Source organism: Sus scrofa, chromosome 6 (genome assembly GCF_000003025.6).
Source record: "Sus scrofa isolate TJ Tabasco breed Duroc chromosome 6, Sscrofa11.1, whole genome shotgun sequence".
Classification (NCBI taxonomy): Eukaryota; Metazoa; Chordata; class Mammalia; order Artiodactyla; family Suidae; genus Sus; species Sus scrofa.
The window spans coordinates 111,698,307-111,725,387 of record NC_010448.4 but is presented as its reverse complement, the minus strand read 5'-3'; the positions used below and the strand labels follow the sequence as shown (position 1 = coordinate 111,725,387).

The 27,081-nt window shown below is 38.7% G+C and overlaps 1 protein-coding gene across 3 annotated transcripts in view; it reads left to right on the top strand.

Moving 5' to 3' along the window:
- The window catches only part of CHST9 (carbohydrate sulfotransferase 9), a 389,155-nt gene that overhangs the window by 124,024 nt on the left and 238,050 nt on the right, over positions 1-27,081 (top strand). For 2 of the 3 annotated variants that reach the window (XM_021096201.1, XM_021096200.1), the window contains one exon: positions 5,230-5,359. The gene's annotated coding sequence lies outside the window, so the exon portion shown is untranslated. Of the gene's footprint in view, positions 1-5,229; positions 5,360-5,488; positions 5,777-27,081 lie in introns of those variants that run through there. The other variant, XM_021096199.1, reaches the window with a different exon arrangement.

Here is a 27,081-nt window from a genome sequence, read left to right as displayed (position 1 = left end):
GTGTCAACCCTAGAAAAAACATCTGTAACACATTGCTGGTATTATAAGCTAGATTTTATGAGGCTACCAAATATAAGATTTTGTGAATTTTACGGTAATTTTTTCATCTTATACGTTAGTTTTTAAAAATCACTATTTACCTTCATTTAAAAAAAAAAAAATCCTTCTCTGAGCAGTATACACTGAATGAACTGTTGACAAGAAGTCCTCAAAAAAGCTAAGACAGCACAGTCTGCATCCCTTCAGGCTGAAATGATATTAGATCTGGTGAGGTGAACTGTATATTACCAATACTCCCCGCGCTGGACAAGGAAATATTTCATTGCGTGGGAGGGGTGGGTTTAGAATTACTCTCTGCCCTCAAATGCCATATTTTATCTTAGGATACATCGTTGACATACTCTCTTGATTTCATCAAATCTCTTATGAGTTTGCTTGCTTGCTTTCTCCCTTTCAAACACACACATCATTGAATAGCCATCTTTCAAAGCTATTTCAATTTTTCAAAAATTTTTTTTTCCTTTGTATGCTTAGTATTTCTAAATTGAATAATATGTGATCTGAATTCATTAGTTATCACCTTATTACAAGGGACTCTATCTTATTAATTTTTGTACCCAAGACACCACAGAGTATTCACACTGACTAGACAGCCATGCTTGGTGAATTAATTAGTAAAATGTCAGGAAGGTTCCATCACTAACCCACTCCTTGACACGGTTAAAACGTGCAGTTCGAAAGGCCCCTCCCTCATCAATTCAGGCCACTGCAAATGATTTTTTATTTTGACTTAGGGTCTCGAAGTCATCTTCAGGATCACTTCATATCTTAACCAACCATATCAAAAACTGAACCGGCTTTGGGAAATAGAAATGTATGTGTCCAAATATTGGTTTAGAGGAAAGAATTGCATTTCTCCAGTAAATTGTTCACATAGCATTTTCCCTATTCCAATCACCTATCAAAAATCATCGAAGCTGGTACATATAATTTCTTTATACTGAGGCACATTTGTATTCCCACATATGTTTCCAATTTAGGGGTTTCTACATATAAGCAGCATCTTATAAAAATTTTATACAATTTCACTGCTTAGGACTTAAAAGCAACTATTTGGAAAGGTTTTGTCTTTGTTATTTTTTAAAGGAAGTTCATATTTGCTTAGTGTAAAAAATTAAAGACATAACTTCCCTAGTGACTTTGATTTTCCTAAAATAACTGCAAGCCTTCCTTATTCAATCAACCAATCAATATATATTTATTGATTTGTTCTATTTACCAAGACTATTAGGTGCTGACTGTTCTAATTCATTTGATCTTGAATCATTGCTTTACTTGCGCATCAGATACATCATCATGACGGCAATACATTTTGTTTCGTTTTTGTTTATGATGATCTTTTAGTTTTTCCGTTTCACCAATACCATATTTATCTATTTTAAAGTTTTTTAGTCTTTAGGAATCATAGTTCTTTCTCATTTACCATTAATCCTATGCATGCATTATTTTCCTTTTTCTTCAATATTCTTCTGGATACTTAATTTGTGCTTTAGTTATGCATTACATCTGATCCTTGATATTTTTCTTAATTTTTAAAGAAAATAATTCCTTCCCTAAACAACTGTTGAAGATAGAGCTCACAGAGCCAAATCTTTTGTATTTCCCCGTCACTCAATTCTTCTGGATGACCTCAAATTGCCAACTTTGCTATACAGTGCTGGGTATAGGAGGAAGTAAATAAATCCTTATGCTCCCAGACTCCTCCTAGTCTGTAAAGTTTGAACTGAGTATGTTGTCCTTTGTCCTATTTAGTCCTGCTATTCAAATGATAAGGATGTTTTCTTCTGAACTTTCGGACAGGAAGTTCTGCTTTGTATAATACCACATCCTGCATCCTCTAGATCAATGTTGGATAATCAGTACCACGTTCCTCCAGTGTGCTCTCATTCTTGTTTTGAATTTCTTCTACTGAAGCAATGCCCACCCGAGCCTTTTATTTTTTGATGAGAATTCACTTTGGATGTCATTATGTAGATCCACTGGTATGTGAAGATGCATAATCACCTGGACAGCTTGATCAAAATAAGTGATCTTGATCAGCCATTAGGGAAGTTTCGAAGTTGGAAGTATCATTAGGGCCCATCCAGGTCCGTGACCTCATGCACTAAAGGTGACAAAACTGAGCCCAGGGAGAAAAGACTTGCCCAACTTCGTCGAACCCAATCCAGTTCTGCAGGACTCTTTCCATTTCATCTCACTAGCTTAAGCTTAAAAAAAAAAAAAACCCTTTTTGAACCTCTTTTTCCTTAAGAAGTGTTTATTTTTATTCTCTCCCCTCCCCCCAAGAAAAGTCTGGTTAAAGTAGCGTCTATCATCTTTTACAAGATGCCAGTCTTCCCTCCGGTTCAGTGGGGAAGCTGGTGTTCTCCTGGTCAAGAATGAACGTAAATGATGTTCTCTGATTATTTTTCTTGTTTTGTTCCTGCCCTACAAAATAAGAGCAAGAGAAGTTAAGGGGAAATTACTATAGCTCCTGACCTATCCTCCACTGACTCATGTAAAAATATTTCTTTCCAGGTAAATATATCTCTGCTCTCTCTCCACAAAACAGTTGGAGCCATAAATAAGATGGTTTTGAGGTATTTGCAACCCCCATATGGCCTTGTACATTGTGCTTAATACGTTTCTGCTGAATTATTATTTTGGCTGTTCATTAAGCCAAGTCATCAGTGGAAACTGCATGGTTAAAGAAAAGCACAAACTCGAAAATAGCAAGATCTATTCTATAATAGTGTTGTAATTGTACATTACCGCAGCTTTTTTGTGTGTACATAGAGAAGAGGGAACATATCCTTCCCTACTCTTTTCCTACTCCTCTACCCTGACTTCTTTGTACACGACTTTCATCAACTCTCAGCACCTCACTTGGGTCTTTCTTGATATTATTAGTTACCCTGTTTTCAGTATGAAGTTGGCATTTCTTATACTTAATCCCATGATATCTGCACTGTGTATGTTTCACAAATAAACCTATGAATGATGAAGTCCTGTTTCCACAAAGGCACTCTTGGCATCACTCGTTATTTTTATTTATTTATTTATTTATTTATTTTGTCTTTTTGCCTTTTCTAGGGCTGCACCTGCAGCATATGGAGGTTCCCAGGGTAGGGGTCTAATCGGAACTGTAGCTGCCAAGCCTACACCAGAAACACAGCAATTCGGGCTCTGAGCTGCATCTGCAACCTACACCACAGCTCACGGCAACGCCGGATCCTTAACCCACTGAGCAAGGCCAGGGATCAGACTTGCAACCTCATGGTTCTTAGTCAGATTCGTTAACTACTGAGCCATGACGGGAACTCCCATCACATGTTATTTTGAGATTAGATGTAGACATTTCTTTTATGACTATAATTGTTGCCATCCTACACATTAATGAATCAGTGATCCATAGGTTCATACTTGCCTAGAAACAGTCAATAGCTAAACATTTTAAGAAATTCAAAGAACTGAACAAAATCAGTAGACTGGAGAGTTTAGAAACGTGCTATGAACAAACATTTCAGAAAATAATGCAGTATGTAAAAATCAAACTAGTTTAACTACAGAATTTAGGATGGTGCTATTTCACTTAACCATCTAATTCCCATGCCATGCCATAACTATATAATCAAATGCCATGAGAAGATACATATGGGCGCTTGGCATGCTTTTAGAGGTGATTCTCCAATCCTTTATTCATCAAGATTGGAAATTCACAAAATCTAATTTCCTTAGTCATTAAAATATTTTTAATGGTTTTGGACAGAGATTTAGGAGTGGAAGACAACTCGCAGTTCAAAGTATTTAATTTGCTATAATAAATGAATGAAATAGGTTCTAAAGACTGGAAAATCCCACAATGGATGGCAATGCCTAGATGCACATCAGTCAGGCAAATTCCATCAGAATTGACCTGACCATGTCCAGTTTCTTTAAGAATTTAGAAACAATAAAGTTATAGTGATATTCTTGCTTGACTACTTTATTTTACAAATGAGAGGGTACAGGCCACAAAAATTATATGGTTTGCAGAGGCAAGAAATAAAGAGTTCAGGTCTCCTGAAGCAGGTTGAAATTTCTTCACTGCTCTGACCTGAAGGACAGACACAACTCCAAGAGTTCATAGAACACAGAACACTCATGAGACAAAAGCAAAAATGACTAAGTTACACTGGTTAATTCATTCAACAAGTACTCATCAATTTCCAGTTAAATAAAGTTCAGGGACACTACCTTGTTTCTTTAAAAGTCCAACCTCAGAAAAGAGGTTCTTTCATATGATAAGCAAGGACTTCAATGCAGCATAGACAGTATCTGAGTTAAATGTTAATAACAAACCAGCAGAGGTACAAATTAAAAAAAAAAAAAACTCTTGTAACAAAAATAAATCAGGCTCACAACACTGTAAATCAACTATAATTTTTAAAATGTAAAAAAAAAATCATTAGGCTTTGTTTAAAAGAAACCAGAATCAGGCAAGCAAGTCCTATAATAATATTTTTTCACTGAACAAAATTTAGTAGCACCAGATGTCTTATTCCTAACCCACTTGTAAGAATAAGACCTACTGAAAATGTAGAAAGTTGATAACATCTTCGTTTTAAAAATGTTTATATATTCTAGTATAGCAATGAGATAGGTTTAGCCACTTGCTACTTTTTAAGAAATAGTTTTTCTTCCTTAATGCATAGAAACTACCTGCATGCAAAGTAAGCAATCAAGGGTTATGTTAATTTTATTTGCCCTAGTTTGGCCAAATTGTTGCCAGCATAACATTTGGAACTAATTTTGAGATTTCAGAGGAGTTTCCTTTAATGATAAGGAAAAAAAATATGTCCTAATCTTGGTCTGCCAACTTCAGCTTGTTTGGATTTTGCAGTGTGTGGCCTGAGAGATCTACAGTGTCTGGGATATTGTCAAGGGCCACTTTGCTCCTTTTTTAAGGAAGCCCTTGCCTTACACAGACCTGCTACTGAACTCGCCTTATAGCGCACACATCCTTACTGGACTTTACTGACCTATTGTTTTATATACAGATAGAGACATAAGTATAGATATAGATCTACATATATATTAATAACATACATATAATAGAAAGGTAGATCTGTCTGTAAAGCACAAGAAATTCTAAAGACTTTGGAGCCAATGCTTTGCCATAACCTACTAACCTATAGATTTGTCCTTCAGGTGTTTCTAGAACACTTGGAAAGGATCGGAAACCGGGCAGAGCTGAAGAACAGAAGGTGACTTAGGAAACGGCGGGGATCTTCACTCCCTGGGGCCCTAGGGCAAGAAGAAGGGCGAGCGGCCAGCAGAGGTAAGGCCAGAAAGTGAGAGGCCGTGCAAGCGCGACAAAGACGGAGACAGGAGGTCGGCGGGCTGGCGCGCGGCTGGGGAGGGATGGGGGGTGGGATATGAAGGAGGGGGGCGGAGCCGCGGTGCGGGAGGGGCTGGGTGCGCGGCGGCGGCGGGAGCTGGAGCACGAGCGGCGGGAGCCTAGGAGGCGCCGCAGCCCCAGCCCGGCGGTCAGGCGAGGGCGAGCGCCTGGCTCCGCGTTGCCCCTGCTCCGCGCCGCGCTTCTGCCCGCACCGCGCTTCTGCCCACCCCGCGGCTCGCGGCGGGGCGGAGTCTGCAAGAGTTTGCCCCGGAGCTCGGGGAAGTTTCCCGCCGCAGCTCCCGCACGAGCAGTACCTGCCGGCGCCCGGCGCCTTCCGCTCCCCTCGCTGCTCGTAAGGTAAACGCCCGGGGTCGGGACCTGCGGTGGGGAGAGGGTTTGGAGGGGCCGAGATTGGGGGGAGCCACTGCACCCTTGGTAGGAGAGACGTCTGGGTGGGCGGGAAAGTGCACCCTCACCTTAACAGGTACTTACTTCACCTCTGCTGACTGCGAAGCATCTTTTTCTTTCTACCCGTATTGCCCCCTCCCCCCATTTGAATCCACTCTCCTCACTTTATTGACTGTGCTGAGGGCGGAAGGAGGGGGTCCGGGCGATGGAGAGGGTTGGGAGACTTGGAGAGGGGAGGCGGTGAAGGACGGTCCCTGAACTTGGGAGCTACCTGTACTGGATTTCTGGGCCCCGGCAGGGCACCCTGGACTCCGGGATTCTGGTGCCAGCCCCCACTCGGGGCAAGCCGAGGTTGGTGAGAGGACACCAGAAGGAATAGTCTTGCGTTTCTGATGCCGGTTTATCCGGTGCTCCAGCGTGTTTGGCGGAAAGATGAGCATCTTCACTGCGATGCCCCATTTTGCATCGATCCCAAACTCCGAGACCACGCCAAGGCTCTTGCGGCCAGTGTGGGAGGGAAGTGAGGAGCCCAGGTTCCATCCGGCCCCGGCAGAGGGGTTAGGGGTGATCTGGGAAAGAGGCTCGAGGTGGGGTGGGGAGAGTGGGAACTGCGTGGTTGCTTTGTTGCCGCCGCTGTTACTTTCACGCGGGTTACCCGCTCCCTTTTCTGCCCGGTTTGAGCATCCTGCTTATCAGCATGTTTCTCCTAGAAGACTAAAAGGTGTTATGTTTGATGCCTGTCAGGAGTTATTTCCAACTAAGTTCACAGGAGCAAAGCCAGAGCGGCCACTCGCCCTCCCTCCTCTTCCTGCAGGTTCACCCCCAACTCCCTCTGACCAGCAGTTCCCAGGGTTTTCAAAGGGATAGGAAGTAAATTATAGAGAGTGTGTGTTTGCGTGACTTTTTCCCTGTGATGTTATCACGACCAAATAAAAACACTGAGGATGTTTAATAGGACTCTTCTTTGGCAGTTCTTATAGTAATTCAGAGTATTAGTCACCAGTATTTATTTTGCTTCAATTTAGCCCCAAACATCACGTTAATCTCTATATATACAAATTTATCTGTATTTGTAGTATTCTATTGGGTTCAAAGGAAGTGGACTTCTTTTACACTGATATATATACACACATCAAAATACAGTGTGACCATAAAAAATCATTTATCTGGCTTCCTAGTTTGGTGGCTTGGCACCTGCCAATTCCAGTACATAATCATAACACCATATGCCTGTCTACCAAATTGAGGATAAGGAGAATGTTGTTTTTCCTGGGCAAGGGTACCCTGAACGGTCCAATTGTATTATTGCTCCAAGGGTTTTTCAGGGCTGTGGTCAACGTGAATCAGACATACAGAACAAAATTACATTTCCACCCCATGCATTCGAAAAGGATCCAATACCTGGGCACGGGTAGTTGACTCATGATTGAGGAAAAATTAAAGTCCTCTCTTCACTCAGACAAAATTCGATTGAATATAGTCAATAAGAAATAGCATGCATTGAATGCCCTGAGAAAACAAGAATTTTCCTCTTGCTTCACTTGGGTTTTATCTCCTATATTACAGTAGCATCCTCCAGAAAAGGAGCCTTGCAGATAGTTGTTGGTATGTACTAACTAAAACACCATATTTTTTAATACAGAGGCTTGGTGACAGTCCAAAACCATAAATGTTTTAAATCATTAGCAACCATCTGTTCTCTTCCACTCACTTAAAGCGCAGTGTTTTATTTTCACAGGTATCAAAACATGCATCCTCCTTTCATACATTTCCACGAACATCCCCAGAGCTGTAATGGTATCTGATCTTGACCCCAGTTCAGAAACTATGGTATTGGGCTTATTACACTATAAACTCCTCTCCTTTCATTTTCAATGAAAGAAGAAATCAAAAAAGTTTTTAAAGCCTTTGGCAAGGCTGGTGTATACTTCAGTGAAATCTCATTGCTTTTTTTTTTTTTTTTTTTCCTCCACCTTTTTGTTACCAGAGAGAAGCTGAGAATTAGTGTAGCTGCAGGCATCTCCTAGTGCCATTCTTTCTCTTTGTTCCTGGTCATAAGGGTAGCATTTGGTGCTCTGAAGCAGTCCATTAAACAACCCCATGACTCCAGAAAATTAGTGGGATTTCTGGAAAACTAACATCACCCCAGGAAGAATTGACAAAATGGGAGACTAACTTAATATTCCAAACCCCAAATTAAGTAGGCCTAAGACATACACATTGTTTCCCGCACAGATACTGGGTATGCATAGGATATATATAGGGTATATATAGGATACGGATAAAATGTCTGTCTACATAGTATTCTTTCTATTTGTGTTTGGGAATCTGATTGAATTATTAAATAATCAGCAGATAGAGTCCCACCCTTCATTTTGTTCATGTCCTCATTAAAGCAAGACTTGAGATTTTGAGTCTTCCCCCATCCAGAAATGCTTTCTCATTTGGGAATGTTTGCTGTAACTGGAACAGCAATGTTAAGATATCCTTATCACTTAAAATTAAGGTGCGTAATAAAAATATTGTCCCTTCAGTGTGGCCAAAATGTTGGGAAATTCTTTTTACTCCACTCTGGGTGTAATGTCCCAAAGAGCTTTTATATTTTCAAGGAAAAAGATATTGGTAGTCTGGCTCACACTTTGCAAATAACTGATATGTACTTGGAGAGTATCAAGAACCAAAGAAAAGTGGGGTGTCTGTCCTCTTACCTGCTACACTGCTCTGTAGGGTCCTTGCCCTGAAAGCCTAAGATTCCTCTGACTTGCTACTAGGATAACACGGAAAGGAATAAACCCAAACGGTAGATAATTTTGAAAGTAAAGTTACATTTAAAAATATGGTCTAATTTCAACCTTTGGAAAAACATTAGGATGTGTTACATCTTATTTTTCTTTGTACTAAAAATGAATTACTGAGGGGAAACAGTTTCATCATGTATAGTAAGCACTTTGAATTATTCATGTTAATGAGAAGAGTAGAGGCAAAGATAATCCAGAATCGTGGAGATTTAAAAAGTCATTTGTGTTTGTCTTTGGACTGTATTGCATGTTTGACTGGAAAAAAGATTTTCATTGTGATTGTGGGCAAGTTGCCTTTCTAATTATTTCGTTTTGTTTAGGTTAATTTTAAAATGAGCTTACAGATCTCAAACACCAAAACAGATTTATGGGGAGGTGGGGCACCTGGGCAGCCTGCCCAGAATCTAGCTGGGTGACAGAAATAAGCAAACCTGGTATGAAAACTTTGCAGTAAATTAACTCACAGAGAGGTAATCAAGACTTGATTCTATACCTGCTTAAGTAATTTGTGTTAAGGATTAGATGTGTTCCTAGGAAAACTGAAGTCCACTGATCAAAATTTGAGAAATTCTGGAGTTCCCTTTGTAGCTCAGCAGGTTAAGAACCCAATATAGTCTCCATGAGGATGCGGATTTGATCTCTGGCCTCACTCATTGGGTTAAGGACCCAGCATTGCTGCAAGCTGCAGCATAGGTTGCAGATGTGGCTGGGATTTGGCGTTGCTGTGGCTGTGGTGTAGGCCTGCAGCTTCAGTTCTGTTTTGAGCCGTAGCCCGGGAACTTCTATATGTATCATGTGTGGCCATAAAAAGAAAAAAATTTTTTTGAGAAATTCAGTGTCACTTTATATGTAATAGCAGTGATTAATATGTTTTTAAAAGATGATAGTAGGTGCCCCTGAGAACCAAATAGGGATATTCTGATGTTTAAATCTTATTAAATTGAATTTTTAAGCATGAGGTTTTCCTAAAGCATACATGTGTGTATGTGCCGAGGTCATTCTTATAAGCCTGACTTATATACATAGGTCCCAAAAAGTAGTAGCAGCAAGTTGCTGTCTGAATAAGGGGCTTGGCCCATTTGCTCTTTGGACCTAGGCTCCAGATCAAAAATTTTATCAAAAAGAAGCTCTCAAGCATCTATTGTTACCGAGGCCCTGGTTAGATAAAATAGTTGAAGTTCAGCAAGACTGCCAATTTAACAGATTTCTATTGTGTGTTTCAAAAGCTCCAGGGCGAAATTGGTTGTGGATGAAATAGTTACTTGAGCAAGAAGTTGATTCACACCATAGCACATGCTCTTAAACACCTTGTCTGTGGTCAGCGTTCAGTTGTATATAGACTTTGTCGAATTGTTATTTCTGCGGACTGTTAGAATTTAGAAAACCTCTATGGAGAAGGTTAGAGCTGGCAAAATTTATGATCGGAAAGGCCAATAGATAAGATCATTTTTATTTCAGGAATTCAAAGCAGAAAAGAAAACTGTGACTTTTACAGCAGCGAGCAGCGTGGTCCTAGAAAAGGAGATGGTCCCTTCAGATGGGTGACTGTGTTCACCAATAATCATCATCACAATCAATGCGCTTGCTCCATGCTTCTTTTTGGAGGAAACGTTTTTGTTTGTTATAAAATGTGGCGTTTTTTAAACACTTGGCTAGACTAAGTACTTAAAGTTTTTTGTGGTTGGAAATATAATTGAGACCCACAGGATATATTTTATGTACATTTGTCAAAGGAATCGATTTCTTCTGATCAGTGCCTAAATTTTAGAGTCAAAATTATGCATTCGATGATAGAGCTGGAAAGGACCTTAAAAGTGATTTCTTCCACTTTTACAGTGAAGGAAACTCAGTGATCCTGGTGAGCTGCTAAAGGTCGCCCTGGTGGTTAGTGGCAGAGCAGAAACTGGAAACCTGATCTCCTAAGTTCTCTTCCAGTTCCCTGGTCTTAAGTTGTGTAGCTGGGAGTTGGGGGGGTGGGGAGGAGTTAACTCTTTCAGGCCATTAAGGTATCAGCTGTACACAGTAGTCATGAAATGAAGTGGTACCGAGGTACCTGCAGGAGGCTAGTGATTGCTCTATCTTCTGTCTTTCACCAGGGACCAGACTGTGGTCCTCAACCTTTTGAGATTTTGTCCTCTTTGTAATAACAAATATTTCCTGCCACCCCCTTCGTATCTTGAATTGTAATTCGTCAGTAATATAATCACTGAATATATCTGTCATGAAAAGGAGCAATAAAGTAAAAGTAATTTGTTGTGCACTGTGCGTTTTGCTACATTAATATTAGGGGGTGACTTTGCTGGAACACGTAAGGAAGAAATCAGAAGCTTGCTTGTGGGTATGTATAATGGATAAATTTGGATTTAAGACAAATAAAAACATCAGAAGACATTCTCTGCAAGAAGTATAGGAAGGGCAATATAGGATGGGAGACTGGTAGGTGCAAACTATTGGGTGTAAGATGGGGCTCAAGGATGTATTGTATAATATGGGGAATATAGCCAATATTTTGTAATAACTTTAAATGGAAAATAACCTTTTAAATTGTAGAAAAATAAAAAAAATTAAAGTAAATTAACAACCATAATTTAAAAACCCAGGAGGAAAAAGTCATTCTGATTAAAAAAAAAAAAGAAAGTACTGGAAAATCAAAGGGGACTAGACTGAAAGTAGTGTTAGGATAACTGCAAGCCAGGCATTTGTATATCATAACAGAAAGAAGAAAATGATGGTAATTGTTGTAGGGAAAACACTGCCAAGTCAAGTTATAGATGGTTGGAGTGAAGAAAATATGGAAGTATGATATTTTGCAAACGAGAGAGTAAATACTATTAATATACTTCCACCCAAATCCCCAAACTGCTTTATGCAACATTTTCCTGTTGTTACTAATGTGAACTCTACTTCAGGGGACTCTGCAGGCTACCCACTATATCATCAATAATAGCAAAATATTTCCACAATGGAAATTATTAATGTAGTGCTGATATTGCTTTTTTTCAGTTTATTTTCAAGTAATATTGTAATCTATTAACTCTAGATTTAGGAGAAAGATTATGCAAGATGATTGAATTATTCACCACAACAACCTTGTAAACTGCTGGGCTAGAGTTCCTGTTCTGGCTCAGTGGGTTAAGAACCAGATTAGTATCCATGAGGATGTGGGTTCCATCCCTGGCCTTGCTCAGTGAGTTATGAATCCGGTGTTGCCACAAGCTGAGGCATAGATCACAGATGCTGCTCAGATTGGGTGTTACTGTGACTGTGGCAAAGGCCTCAGCCGTGACTCCCATTTGACCCCTAGCCTGGAAACTTCCCTATCCCACAGGTGCGGCCTGAAAAAAAGGCCAAAACACCAAAACCAAAACAAAACAAAAAAACCAACACCACTGGGCTTTTGGTGGAAATTCTTATAAAATGTTTAGTTATGCTTATATACCAGATTCTACAGGTTGGTATTCATTATAAGTTTAGTTCAGGGATACAGTGCATGTTGTCTGTAATATTTGGGAAAATTCTTCATTATGTGGTGCTGTCCTTCCAAACCTCCCCCCCCACCCCCCGCAAAGCCAGCAGAACTCCCCTCACTTATTGTGACAAACCTGAGCCTCCCCAGTCGCTTCCAAAATAGTCTCTAGGGTTGGTCTGGCCGGGATGAGAGTACAGAGCTAGATAAACAAGATTCTTATGATGCCATGGGTTATTTTTCCTGCCCCTACTCAACCCTTATTTAAATGGGACCATCGCACTTGTCCACTGGTCTCTATCCTCAGTGGACCAGGATTATAAATTTTACTGCCCATCAAACTCAAGCTCCTATTCTGATCTTTTTGTTTTTGTTTTTGTCTTTTTTGTTGTTGTTGTTTTGTTGTTGTTGTTGTTGCTATTTCTTGGGCCGCTCCCGCGGCATATGGAGGTTCCCAGGCTAGGGGTTGAATTGGAGCTGTAGCCACCGGCCTACGCCAGAGCCACAGCAACGCGGGATCCGAGCCGCGTCTGCAACCTACACCACAGCTCACGGCAACGCCGGATCTTTAACCCACTGAGCAAGGCCAGGGACCGAACCCGCAACCTCATGGTTCCTAGTCGGATTCGTTAACCACTGCGCCACGACGGGAACTCCTATTCTGATCTTTTTCTCCCTCTCACCTTTATAAAAATTTACTTCTTCTGGTGCTTCTTTCTCTTAGGAATCTATCTTTTATGGGTGACTATGAGTGTTGAAAAACTAATATACGGCTCTATTTTACTTCTCCCGGACTTTAGCCTTGTGTAAAGGCATATCTCCAGAAAGCATTGAAGCCTTTCATATGTAGAGAGAGACATTACAGAATTCACACATATGTATATGTATGTATAGATAAACGTGTTATATGTGTATATGTACATGTATACACACAGATTTCAGGCACTGAAAAAAACAGGAAAGGAAGTATTATTTGATACTATATTTTTAATGCCCTTGAAATATGCAGAAAGAATTGCACAGGTCCAATATTGGAAGTTGCACCGTAAAACATAGTGCTGTGAAGTTAGGTTCATAGCAGAGGCCCAAATCTGTTATCAATGCAAATAAACAGTTTTTTTTTTTTTAAAGAGAAAAAAACATTTTAATAAATGCAGGAAAAGTTTTCAATAATATTTAACATCTATTCATGACAAAATCTTAGCAAAATACAAAGAAAAATGAAATTTCTTAACTTGGTGAAGGAAAATCTACTAAGATCCACAGCAGCAAATAAACAGTTGTATTAGAATTTTTTGTACTACTTGAAATAAGTGTGTTCTGTGCAGGCATATAGGAGTTGGAGGGGTGAGGCATAGACAGCAGTGTTTTCTGTCCTAGATATATTTAGTCTATGAACTGTTGCCACACTCAAAACCCACCAACATCTCTTCTCTTTGCATAACATATGGTATTTACAGAGAGATTAGAGGATTTTGAAGATTACCCATATATACACAGCCTACCAGAGTGTAGGATCCCGGAAGCAAGAGGAAATTGAGAGTGAAACTCAAATTTTCTTAATTCTAATGGTCTACTAGACCATAACATAAGACCTGCTCTTGCAAACTGAGTTATTGGAAAATGTCGTTTCAGTATTAGCTACAGCAAACATCCTGAGTTTACCAAATTTTAAGGAAGTTTTTTTTTTTATATTACTTCCCATTGTAATAAGAATCTAAGATGTCTTTTATTACCTTGTATATCTTATTCTCCCCCCACTTTTTTTTTTGTTTGTTTTGTTTTTGTTTTTGTTTTGCTTTTGCTTTTTAGGGCCATACCTGCAGCATATGGAAGTTCCCAGGCTAGGATTTTTAGGCCTACACCACAGCTCACGGCAACACCAGATCCTTAACCCACTGAGCGAGGCCATGGATCAAACCAGCATCCTCATGGAGACTGGTCGTATTGGTTTCTGCTGCATCACAATGGGAACGCCTCCCTTATTCTTTTTAAAGAAAGAAGGGTTTTTTTTTTAAGTATTCTTCAATTAAGATTGAAGTCACAGTGTGTTGGTGTGCATGTATGTGTGTGCATTTGTGTGTATGTATGTGAATAACAATTGCTTTGACAACAGTAGCACAAATCTCTACATAGAAAGGCCTGTTTTACCCATTCAAGACAGGCAGCTTTTCCTACAAAAGGGATGCAGCAATTGTGCAGAATACAATCTGATCTATGATTGTCTTGCCATATATTGTTCATTCTTACTGGGAGCTTCTTGGTCAATTGAATGGCCTAACATTCAGCCTCAGACTGACCCCTAACTTGATTTGGTCCACTTTTGTTACGACTTCTGATAAGAGTCTAGTGATGCAATGGGAGTTGAGGGAAGATGAAATTGAGGTAGTCGGATTGAGGATGGTGATAAGGAAAACAAGGAGCTTCTTTCACTGGAGCAGCACATAGATCTATATAGGCAGCGAAATTTTATTGAAATAGCTGCCTTTTCTCGTTATGCTTTTTATTCGTGCACGGAACTGAGGCAACAATTGTGCAAGTAAAACCCTCCTTCCTCTTTGTACCATTAACAATGCCATGCAAGAGAGAACCTTCTTTGTCAGAATAAACAAATATGACACGTTCCAGTCATAGTGCCTCCTTTTACCACAAGACCTCAATATTCCCCTAAACTGAAATCTAAAACACCAAAGAATGTCATTATGAAAAGGGAAAATATACTCAGGTAACACAGGGAAAGAAATTTCAGAAGCGTCTGTTGGATACATGTGAAAATGGGAAATCAAATAAGACAGTTCTGTCAATTCAAATGGAGAATGTAACACTTACTACTCCATTAGTTTCAAGAGAAAGAAGCTCAAAGCTCACTTAGCTTTGTGGTCATTTCATTGTCTTTTTTTTGTCACCAAGGAGATTAGAGCTGTGACCCCACACTTACAGGTTACTTGAAGCAAATATTGTATGAAGATTTAGATAACATGATGACATTGAGTGTATATACCTTAAAAAAGAAATTTCAAAATTAAGATGTAAGCACAATTTTTAGAAACATCTGTCTAAATAAATTTGATTTTCCCACAGCGCCCTTGAATAGCAGATTAGAATGAGGGTAATTTACTCCCTCCCCTCAAAAATCAATTTTCTCAAATATTAAAAAATGCTCAGGTGTTAGTGACATTGTTGGATTAAAAGCAGTAACTACCAACACTCTTTTTTTTTTTTTTTTTTTCTTTCTAGGGCCACACCCGTACCCGTGGCATATGGATTTTCCCAGGCTAGGGCTCCAATTGGAGCTACAGCTGCCAGCAACGCCACAGCCACAGCAACGCCAGATCCAAGCCATGTCTGTGACACCACAGCTCACGGCAACACTGGTCCTTAACCCACTGAGCAAGGCCAGGGATCGAACCTGCAACCTCATGGTTCCTACTGGGATTCATTTCCACTGCGCCACGATGGGAACTCCCCTAACACTCTTTTACCTTCTAATATTTGCTCTGTTTCCTATTAGGAATTTTTACCATTAGATAAAGAGATTCTATTACTGTGACAGGGTTGGCATTCAGCTGGGTGCACTGGTGTGGCCTTACAAGTTATTTGTGGCTCGTGCCCAAGGTGTACAGAGTGTGACATAATTTAAATATTAATTCCGTACTTACATGCTCACTTTTGTGACTTCAATATAGATGGATACATAGATAGATGCTCTCACTTGCTAAATATACATATATATATATACACATAGATATCACTTGCTAAAAAGTCTAGCAAAATCATATTTTCAAGATTTTATAGATCAGGGAAATATAACAGGATTTAGAATAGAGATGGGTTTGCAAATTACTGAACTCTCCATAGAAGAGGTTGTCCATCTAGTACCTTAGAACTTTGTTTCACCTTGAGTTTTCCCAACATACACACACCATGTACTAGCCAATAGGATTCCTTGAAGTTATTGGTGTGTGTTTTATTCAGAACATTCTGTAAAACATAATTAAAGCTCAGAAAATCTCTCTAAATTCTCCACATGTAGGTCCAGCTCTGTACTTGGCATGTCTTCTTGTCAGTCTTAAACATCAAAAGAAACATGGTTGAAAACACCCTGTGATCTCTGCCCATTTCACCTCAACCTCTAGAGTCCCCAGCTTTCAATCTGGATTTTGTTTTTGACATTCTTTTTCCTCCACCCCATATCAAAACCTTCCCGTTCCCCAACCCCTGCACCGCACTGCACAATGTCATCAGTTGTAACCTACAAAGGGTGTTATACATCTGCCTTAGAACATCACCCAAGTCTAAACTTTCACCATCCATCGTGTAGAGAACTACAGGGATTTTATAACTGGTCCCCTGGCATCTGATGTTGCTCCCCTTCCAAATCCGTCCTTACCTTTGGTAGGGTGCCAGAGGAGCATTTTTTTTTTTTTTTTGTAAAAAATAACTTTATTGAGATACAGTTCACACCATATAATTCACCCATTTACACATGCACAACTCAATAGATATTGTAATTCATGGAGTTGTACAACCATCATCACAAACAATTTTAGAACACTTCATCATCCATGTATGCTTTAGCTGTCATTTCTCCTACCCTTGATTCCCCCATCCCACCAGCCTTAGGTAACCACTAATCTACTTTTTGTCTCTGTAGATTTTCCTAAACTAGATATTTAACACAAATGGAATAATGTAATGTGTGACCTTTTGTGACTGGATTTTTCACTTAATGTAATATTTTCAAGATTCATCTGTGTTGTAACTTCTATCAGTACTTCATTCCTTTTTATGGCTGAATAATATTCCGTTGCATAGATATACCAGATTTTTAAAAATTCCTATTCATTAGTTTATGAACATAGGAGTTATTTCCACCTTTGGGTATTGTTTTTGGAAGGCAGCTATGCCAAACTTTATGCAGAGGAGCTTTTTTGAAATGCAAACATGGTAACTATTACCCCTTCAACTACACATGCCACTTAACTGGATTACCATTGCTTTAAGATGAAGACCAAAATTGTGCACCTGATTTTTTAGAAAGCAGGTGAGGTCAGGCTCCTCCAGTCTCATCTCTTTTGGTGCCTCCACTCCTTCCCTCAGCTTCAGTTCCCTGGCTTGCTTCAGTTGCTCTTCCTTTCCATGCTCTATTCCATCCTCACACCTGTAAACACACATGCCCAAACCTTACCTAGTTAACTCTCAGTTAAACCTCAGCCATCAACCCAAACATCACTTCCTCAAATGAACCATGTCTTCCCCCTAGACTGAGCCAAATTCCCGTGTAACACACACATTTGTATGCATACATATCTCTTATCACAGATAGTTGCAGACTCACATTTATTTATTAAACTATCTAATTAATTCCTAAGGGAGAGACCTGTCTAGTTTTCTTGGTCCTTATATTCCTGGAAAATACGACAGCGGACACTCAGAGTGGGAGTGTAATGAGTATTGCATAAATGTTGACTAGGCATCCTATCTTTAGCCCCACATGTCCACGTGCAAACACATATGCAACTCACAAACACATGCTCACATCCACCCACACACTCCAATAGAAGTAATAGATGACTTGCAAGCTATGAGGCCCCATTTTTAACTTTCTTTAACCTCTCCAAATATCACACTCCTCTTTCTTCAGTTTCTCTTTCCTATCAGTGATTCATTCAGACGTGGCTTCAATAGTGCTATGTTTGCTTGCAAAGTGAGGTTGGTCTGTTGAATTTCTTACCAAAAAAAAAAACCCCAAAAGGCCCATGCATTTCTTTACATTATTTCCTCTCACATGTGAAGCCCCTTGATAAATTCAGGAATTTTAAAAGGCTTTACAGGGGACTTATACTGTGCTGTTTGTGCATATTTTGCCATTAATCAGTGATCAAAGATTGTACCATGTTGGAGAAAAGAAAAAGAAAATCCTTTGGAGGTAATCTATCCATATGATTTCCACTTGGAGGTAAAAGAGATAAAGGAGAACAAAAATTAAAATAAGGATAAATATATGAATTTGAAAGAGTAACAATCTGTTATAAAATTAAAAGTCTATGTTTTTAAGAATTGCGCAAAGGTTTCAAATTATGGCTAAAGAAGAGACCCATCAAACTGATGGGCACTTACTGTGTTCTGACACTATTCTAATTATCTGTGCCTAAATTCAAATTACTCCATTAAAATTGAGTTAGTCTCCTTTTTATTTAAAGCCTTTTTGGTTGAACTAATTTAGAGAAGAATCTGCTAAGCCTGGGATATTTTGTGCCAAAAAAAACAAGGAATTGCTCAAAAGCCGGTGGGGACACATCAGAAGGACATAAAAGCCAGATTTCAGGGATACCACTGGCCCAGTTTGGGATCACTTGAACATGAAAGTAGTAATGTATGTTATGTATTAGAGGACATCGAATAAGATAAGAATGCAGGAGCCCATGATGTGTGTGTGTAGCGTGCAGATGGGGGTGGTTAGAAGGAAAAGCTCTGTTTCACTAAGGAATAGAAGCAAATGATTAAAAGAAAAGATAGAATTATAAAGTCACCTTTTTGTGACTGCTAGTACAAGAATAACCAAAGAATAATCCAGTTAGATGAATGGTTGATGCGGACAGGACATTCACACTAACAATACAGTTCAACCCACTGATTGCTTATTAATTACAAAGAGGGGAAAATACCTTTGCAGGAAGATATCTGGCAGACACCAGCTTAACCAAGTGACCACCCTGGCCATCACCCATAGTGGGACAAACATGTACCTTTTGACAGGACACACACGTGAGGTGGGACAATCCCCTCTGAAGTTATTTCACCAGAAATGTTATTCCTGAATCTAATCTTGAGGAAACAATCAGACAAATCCCAACTGGTAGAGATTCTTCAATGTAACTGATCTGGGCACTTCAAAAACATCAGTATCTTTAAAAAAAAAAAAAATCCTGGAAAACTGTTTATTGTTAAAAGAGACTAGACCACATGACAACTAATTGCAAGGCATCCTTCCTGATTAGATTGTGGATGAGAAAAAAAAAAAAAACTATAAAGGGTAATATTGGGACAGTCAGAAGGAATCTGAATCTGGGCTGTAGATCATATACTGTATTACACCCATGTTGAATTTCCTAATCATGTTGAAGTCATGTCAGACGATGTCTTTTGGAGAGAAGATATATTTAACAGTATTTAGAGAAAAAAAAATCTCATGATCTCTGCCATTTTCTTTTACACAGTATAGAAAATAATGTTTTAAATATGGGAAAGAGAAAAAAGAAAATGTGGCAAAATGTTAATAATTATTTAATCTAGCTGAAGATTTATAATATTACTGCTAATTTTCTGTACATGTTTTTCAAAATAAAAATTGGGTAAAACAGTCTATGATTTTAAACCGACTATCCAGCAAATGAGATCATTTGTCTCATTGTGTCGAAGTGAGCTAGCATGCTGAAAGCAGTTTAATTGGTTAGCTGGTCAGGTGTCCAGTCTAAAGTATCTACATATCTTCAGTCAGCATTCCATACTACTCAATAATTTATATTTAAATACTTATGAAAAAGCTATCCTTAAAAATATGTTAGGCAATATAGGTAAGAATACCTATAGGATAATCTCAGTAAATATACATAAAGTAGTTATTTTTCTCATTTTTCAGTTATATGAGAACTTTTCAACATGTGACATTTTAAAGGGAAATCAGGCAACTTGGTAATTTGATTTTTCTTCTTCCATATCTTTGCGTAAACATTTGGTGCTTGCCAAACACCACTAAAACAAAGTGTAAGGTTGCTGACAGTTTTCACTAAAAGGTCTACAAGGTAGCAGAATGCAGTGTGCAGTGTAGAATAGATTTGGTCACAAGGCCCCAGTAAGATTTAGGATCCATTGTGATTCTCAACTGCACGTTGTCTAGAAGGCAGGCAAGCATGATTAGTGTTTATATATTAGCAACAGGTACTTAAAGTCCAATACCATAGATTTACAAATACCAGAAAACAAAGCTCTCTGTTTAGTCAGTAAAGTGAGAGTAGAGTCTATATGAAGCACAAAGTAAAAGAGAATACATTTTTTTTTTAATTTTATTTTTTTATTTTTTTTTGTCTTTTTTTTTTGCCTTTTCTTGGGCCGCTCCCTCGGGTATGGAGGTTCCCAGGCTGGGGTCGAATTGGAGCTGTAGCCACCGGCCTATGCCAGAGCCACAGCAAGGACAGATCCGAGCTGCGTCTGCGACCTACACCACAGCTCACAGCAATGCCGGATCCTTAACCCGCTGAGCAAGGGCAGGGACCTAACCCACAACCTCATGGTTCCTAGTCGGATTCGTTAACCACTGCACCACGACGGGAACTCCTAAATTTTTTCAAAGTTACAAAATTTGTAATGAAAAATGATCTCTTCTGAAAAATTTCAACTTCAAAATAAGTATTTAAAATATTCCTCCTAATTGTATGATGTAATATCTGAAGCCGGGTCCCTGTGAGAATACTTTGCATAAATACTTTTCTGATAACATTTAGGTCTGCTGCCATATGTACCTTTTACATTTCTAGAACAAGTGGAATGGTTCTTCCTGTATATGATTTAAAAAAAGAACTTCTAGATCTTCTTATATCTTATGATACAGTAAACCAAAGATAAGAATATTAATAGAGCTCCTTCCCCTTATATTTCATATGATAGTTCATAAATTATCATCAATTCTAACAAGCAGAAGAAGTTTGAGTTTCTGAAAAATCTGAAAGAATCTACCTCCTGATACTGCCAGTTTATAATTCCTTGAGGCTAAATTTCGCTGTGATAAGAAATTAGACTTCATCCTCAGCTTATATTAAGACAAAGAATAATCAGTTTAAACTTGGAATTGTTTTTAACAAAGGAGAAATAGTAAATTATTATGAGGAGAGATTTGGTTCTTGAAAAGTCTTAATTGTCTTCAGATAAATGTAATAATAGCTTAGTTTTTATACCCCTTGTCCCTCTACCCCCACCCCCACCCCAAGCTTCTCACATTTATGTCAGGAGTAAAACAATGGATACCCGTACTACTTTGACGATAGAATTTTAGGACTTTAGAGAGCTGGGTGAAACTGAATTTTGTGATCGCATTGTATTGTTGATACATTTTATTTCATTTTTTAAAAAGTTCTAAGACCATGAACAATATAAGTTAAAATTTATTTGAATTTATAGCAATAGGAAAAGTGAACTTCCATATAGAATTTGGCTTTAAAAGCGAGCAGCTATGTGAACAATTTGTGTAGGTAATTATTAGCTGAAAGCTATTTGTAGTCTAAGTTTATTGAATATACACATATGATAATAAGACTTTGCACAAATAGAACCTTTTGATAATAAATCCACGTGAAAGACGGTGCCTTGGGGAATAATTCTAGATATTATAAGTATATTGAATTCCCTGCACACAGGATGCAGAACTCTCGACCAAGTATGTAACTATTTTTCATTCATGATGCTTAATAGGTCATTTTACTAAGGCCTCAGAAAAAAAAATCAGTATAACAAACAGTGGAAAATGTGGTGTTCTATTTGTGCCTATGTTCCAAACATTGCAATCACAGAAGAAATAGCAAAGCAGAGCCCTATAACCTGTCGTCAGAAGTGAGCTAAACTACACTGAAAATCACAGTTATCAAAAATAAATAAATACCTAATCATTACCTGAGATGTCTTCCTGTCATTGGGTATTGGAATCCCTGATTGTTTGCTTTTGTGATCTACTCACTTGCTTAGAAAAAGCACTTTGGCAGTAAAATAAAATATAGCAGAGCTTGAGTTCTCTTTATGAATCCTGCACATTTATAACACTTCATGGAACTATGCACCCCCCCACATCCTGTCACTTTTACTTCATGTTAACAAAATGGAAATACAATGAAGGATCCCTCTAATTGCCTCCCTTTACTAAAGGTTTTTGTTACAGTTTTATTCTTATGCCATATTTCATATTTAAACGAAATCAGTGCTCAGAGTCAGTGCTTTCAGGACTGTTTCCTTCTCTGAGTTACTTTGATTCATTTTGTGGATGGCTAGATTTCATCATCAAGGAGTTTGTTCCAGGAGGGTTCATGTGCACTATGCTTCCAGGATCTTTGCCTGCTTGATCCTTATCCTCCACCTCCTTTCCCCTTGCCCTGTACCCCTGTCTCAAGTTCATAAGCCATTTTCTGATTTGCTTTTCATTTTTTGGGGGGGTGGGGTGGGGTGGGGCAGTGGTGTTGTGGAATGGCAGGAGCTGGTGGCATGGGCTGTCTGCACTCCATTGTGGGTCTGGTCTAGAATACCGTCTCTCAACCCACTGTTCTCTTTGCCCTCAAGTTTAAACAGTCAAGGCCCTAATTCTGTGTTGTGATCTAGCAAGTAAGTACATGGCTTGCCTTCCTTTGTCTCCCCCCTGTTCCCCTCAGCTTGGGAGACAGTCCATGGCTAATAAAAATAGAAGGTGGGTGTGTTATCTTCTCCAGCCCTATCTTCCCGGTCATTCTTTGAGTAGGGAAGTTTCATATTCCCTACAGCCTACTTGTAACCTAGATGTCACTGTGCCAATCTAAGGTCTGGGGACAGGCTTTTGAGACTATGATACTATTTTTAGGCAAGTTTATATCCATCTCAAGGCTTGAGCATGTATGTGAATTCTCATCCTCTTCTCTTGTTTCTCTCCAGATTTACAGAATTTAGGGGCAGGTATGATTTAGTTAGTAGTTTTGAAGTTGTCTTTGACCTATTTTTTAATTGAGTTGTTTGCTTGCTTATTGTTGAGTTTTAAGAAATTTTTGTGTATTTTGGATATCAGTCTTTATCAGCTATATAATTTTTACAAAATTTTATCTCAGTTTGTGACTTGTCTTTTCATTCTCATAATAGTGTCATTTGCAAAGGAAAAATTATTAATTTTAATGAAGTCCAGCTTATCAATTCTTTCTTTTATGAATTGTGCCTTTTGTATTGGATCTAAAAGTCATCACCAAATTCAAGGTCACTTAGATTGTCTCGAATTATCTTCTAGGAGTTTTATATTTAAATCTGATTCATTTTGAATTAATTTTTGTAAAGGGTATAAGTTCTATGTCTAGATTTATTTTTTTGCATGTGCATGTCCAGTTTGTCCAGCACCATTTCTTTTTTTTTTTTTTTTTTTATTTTCCCACTGTACAGCAAGGGGGTCAGGTTATCCTTAGATGTATACATTGCAGTTACAGTTTTTTCCCCCACCCTTTCTTCTGTTGCGACATGAGTATCTAGACATAGTTCTCAATGCTATTCAGCAGGATCTCCTTGTAAATCTATTCTAGGTTGTGTCTGATAAGCCCAAGCTCCCGATCCCTCCCACTCCCTCCCCCTCCCATCAGGCAGCCACAAGTCTCTTCTCCAAGTCCATGATTTTCTTTTCTGAGATGTTCATTTGTGCTGGATATTAGATTCCAGTTATAAGTGATATCATATGGTATTTGTCTTTGTCTTTCTGGCTCATTTCACTCAGTATGAGATTCTCTAGTTCCATCCATGTTGCTGCAAATGGCATGATGTCATCCTTTTTAATGGCTGAGTAGTATTCCATTGTGTATATATACCACATCTTCCGAATCCAGTCATCTGTCGATGGACATTTGGGTTGTTTCCACGTCCTGGCTATTGCAGCACCATTTCTTAAAAAGACCATCTTTGCTCTGTTGTATATCTCTTGCTCCTTTGTGGAAGATCAGTTGACTATATTTGTGGAGGGTCTACTTCTGGGCTTTCTAACTTTTTCCATTGGCTGATTTTTCTATCTTTTCTTCAGACCACACTGTCTGGATTACTGTATCTTTATATTAAGTTTTGGGTAATGTACCCAACTTTGAAGATATTGCAATGTGGTGTTTTTTGTTCTAAACTTGTATTCTTGTATATATTTGTATTATGTTTTGAAGGCTTTTCTTGTCATAGTTCAAATTTTCACAAAGTTTGGAAAAACCACCAAGAAGAAGTAAAAACAGGAAAAAATTAAATGGAATCTCTCTAAAAATTTTGTGATCTAGAAATTAAAGTTAGGTAATGTCACAGTCCTCCAACTTTGTTCTTTTCCTTCAATATTGTGTTTACTGTTCTGGGTCTTTTGTCTCTCCACATAAACTTTAGAATGAGTTTGTTAATATCTACAGCAGTATAACTTGCTGGGATTTTTATTGGGATTGCAGTAAGCTATAGACAGTTTGGAAAGAGCTGATATCTTGATGGTGTTGAGTCTTCTTATCCATGAACATGGACAGTCTCTTCATAAATATAGTTCTTTGTTTTCTTTCATCAGCATTTTACACTTTTCTTCATATGCATCTTGCACATGTTTTAAAAGATTTATACCTAAGTTCCAAAAAAAAAAAAGGAGTTCCCTTTGTGGCTCAGTGGTTAACAAATCTGACTAGCATCCATGAGGATCCAGGTTCATTCCCTAGCCTCACTCAGTGGGTTAAGTATCTGGCATTGCTGTGAACTGTAGTGTAGATCGCAGATATGGTTCAGATCCCACATTCAGTGGCAACTGTAGCTTCGATTGGACCCCTAGCCTGGGAACCTCCATATGCTGAGAGTGCAGCCCTGAAAAGACAGAAAGACAAAAAAAAAAAAAAAAAAGATTTATACCTAAGTAATTGGGGGATGCTAGTATAAATTATATTATGTGTTTAATTTCAAATTCTACTTTTTCACTGCTGATATATAAGAAAGCAATCGACTTTTGTATATTAACCTTGTATCCAATAACCTTACTATAATCTCTCATTAGTTCCAGGAGAGTTAGAGGTCAGGAACTCAGAGGATATATTTTGCAATGGAAAGAAGGAAATAACTTGTAACCCTACAAAAGGAAGTTCTCTGTGGTTGCCTGAATGGCCAATTAACAGTAAATCAGAATATTTCAGGGTTGATGTCCACTTTTATGAGTTCCTGAGATGTGGGTAGATGATGTAAATATAGTTGTCAGTGATGAAAAATGGAATGTTTTAAGACAATGAGTCCATTATATCTTTTTTAGGTTTTCAGTTTATTCACTTAGCTCTGACTTTTGGTAACTAATCAAAATGTAACTTAGTTTATTTTGAGCAACTTTAAATAAATTTCATAATTTTGGCATCACTCTGTGTAAGTTTTATTTGAGGAATACACCTAAGTTTAGGGAAAACAATGTAACTTGAGGACAGACAAACCTGAAACTGGATTCTGGCTTTGCCTGTCCTATACCCTTTCATATTTTGGTGTTTTCCTCTCTAAATGGTCTCTAACCAATAGCCACATTTTAGAACTTGGTATTTTAGTTAAAGGCTTCATCTGTTGACTTTCCACCATGATAGAGGAGAATTTTGTCCTTTTTCCTTCCTCTTCTTACCACATGTATTCATCCTTATCCTTCTCAACACTTCCATCTTCCCAATAGTGATAGCATTTTTTTTTTTTTTTTTGAGATACATGTTCAGTGTTTTGTTTTGTTTTTGCTTTTTAGGGCCACACTCATGGCATATAGAAGTTCCCAGGCTAGGGGTTGAACAGGAGCTACAGCTGCAGGCCACAGCCACAGCAACATGGGATCCGACCCGCGTCTGCAACCTACCCACAGCTTATAGCAATGCCACATCCCCAAACCAGTGAGCAAAGCCAGAGATCAAACCTGCATCCTCATGGATACTAGTCCGGATATGTTTCCTTTGGTCCACAGTGTGAATTCCCATGTTCAGTGTTTTTGTTGTTAAGACTATGTAAATGTTATCCACAGCTTAGCCATGCAGTTTCATCTAATTTTTTCCCTTCCTGCATTTTCTGTTTTCCTGAAATTCACAGTGACTTTCTCTTTCATTTGCTTAATGTTCTAAATTTTGATCATTGATTCAGACAAACTGTTCATCATTGCCTAAATATTCTGTCTAGATGTTCAGAAAAATCAACCAGTCTACAAGCTTTAGCTTTCTAAAAAGTTTCTCCGATGCTTCTCTCCTGCTCCAGTTTGATCTCCTCACCCTCTAAAGTTGTATACAGCTGTCATCTTTTCACCATTTGCCAGAAATTTCTCTCTCTCCTTTTCTGGACCTCCTGTTTCCTGTATCTTATTTTTACCTCTTGTCTTAGTCCCTTGTTTTGTCAAGTCCTCCTGTAGCTTTTAGAGAGGTAATTAAAAAAAAAAAAAAAACTTGTCTGAATGACAAAAAAATTTTACCCAAGTTTCATTGATTGAGATGTTGATAGAATTTAGTAGCATTTAATAGAATTTTAAGTGAAAATGATTTTCCTTGAGAATTTTGAAGTCATTCTTTTTTTTTTTTTTTTTTTTTTTTCTTTTTAGGGCCCTACCAGTGGCATGTGGAGGTTCCCAGGCTAGGGGTCTAATTGGAGCTACAGCTGCCAGCCTATGCCACAGCCGCAGCAACAAGGGATCCTCCGAGCCTCGTCTGCGACCTACACCACAGCTCACGCCAACGCCAGATCCTTAACCCACTGAGTGAGGCCAGGGATGGAACCCGCAACCTCATTGTTCCTAGTCAGATTCATTTCCACTGTGCCACGATGGGAACTCCTTGAAGTCATTCTTGCTCCTTTTCCTTTTTTTTTTTTTATAGACTCCAGTGTTGCTATTGAAAAGTCTGATGTTATTCTAATTCTTGATCCTCTGGATGTGATCCACTTGTTTCTCTCTGGCAACACATGGAATCTTTTCTTTATTCCTAGTTTCTGAAACATCTATACGATGTCCCTTGGTGTGTTCATTTCATACCCATTGTGCTACATACACAGGATCCCTTTGTATCTGGAAACTCAGTGTCCTTCAATTCCCTGAAATTTTCTTGAATTCTTTTTTTTTTTTTTTTTTTTTTGTCTTTTTGCTATTTCTTTGGGCCGCTCCCACGGCATATGGAGGTTCCCAGGCTAGGGGTCGAATCGGAGCTGTAGCCACCGGCCTACGCCAGAGCCACAGCAACGCGGGATCCGAGCCGCGTCTGCAACCTACACCACAGCTCACG